A 905-nucleotide genomic window follows, 5' to 3' on the forward strand; every position below is an offset into this window, starting at 1 on the left:
AAAAATTAAGTGATTTAAACTTAAGATTTTCAATTATTAGCTAATGGTTTGAATCATTTATTGAGATACATTAATTATGGAACGATTTAGAGGTTTGGGGTCTAGGGTCTCATTTATAGGGTTTAGACGGTCATTTATGATTCTAATTATTCACCATTTTTAAAGTACATCATGTGTAAATAAACTTATGACGACAAGAGTATGTTCTCAATTTTAATTTTAATACTGTACATGATTTTTTAAGATTTTTCTCCTTTTTTTTTTTTTGTAAATGTAATTTAATAAAAATAATATATATTAGGGGTGTCAACGGGTTGGTATGGATCTGTTTCAGTCCTGTTTGAGTCAGTTTCGATGTGGGAATGCTGAAACTAAAACCAAACCAATAAGGAAATTCCGATTTTGGTTTGATTTAGGTTTTGGTGCGATTTGGTTTCGATTTTTCTTCGATTTCATACATCGGGTTGGTTTTGGTTTTTTGATCCGGTTTGGATTCATCTTTCCATACAAATCTATACAAAACTATGCAAATATTGGGTTTTTAATGAATTTTGGAATGTTTTCGGTTTCTTACCAGTTTATTTTCGATTTTGGTCTAGATTTTGATCTGGTATCGGTTTGGTTTCGGGTTCATTCGGTTTTCGGTGCAGTTTGGTTTGGTTTTGGGGTTGCAATACTCCAATCCAAAAATCGAACCAATAAGGCTTTGATTCGATTTGGTCCGGGCTGTTATCGATTAGGTCCGATTGATTTTATCGATTCGATTTATGGTTTGACACCCCTAATATATATGTGTATAATATAATGTAGTGATAGATATATACTCCCCCACAAGAAATATGCACTTCACTATATATATTATAGTTAAATCTATATGTATGTGTATGTGTAAGAGTGCATGCTAG

This window comes from Macadamia integrifolia, chromosome 11 (genome assembly GCF_013358625.1).
Source record: "Macadamia integrifolia cultivar HAES 741 chromosome 11, SCU_Mint_v3, whole genome shotgun sequence".
In the NCBI taxonomy this organism is placed as follows: Eukaryota; Viridiplantae; Streptophyta; class Magnoliopsida; order Proteales; family Proteaceae; genus Macadamia; species Macadamia integrifolia.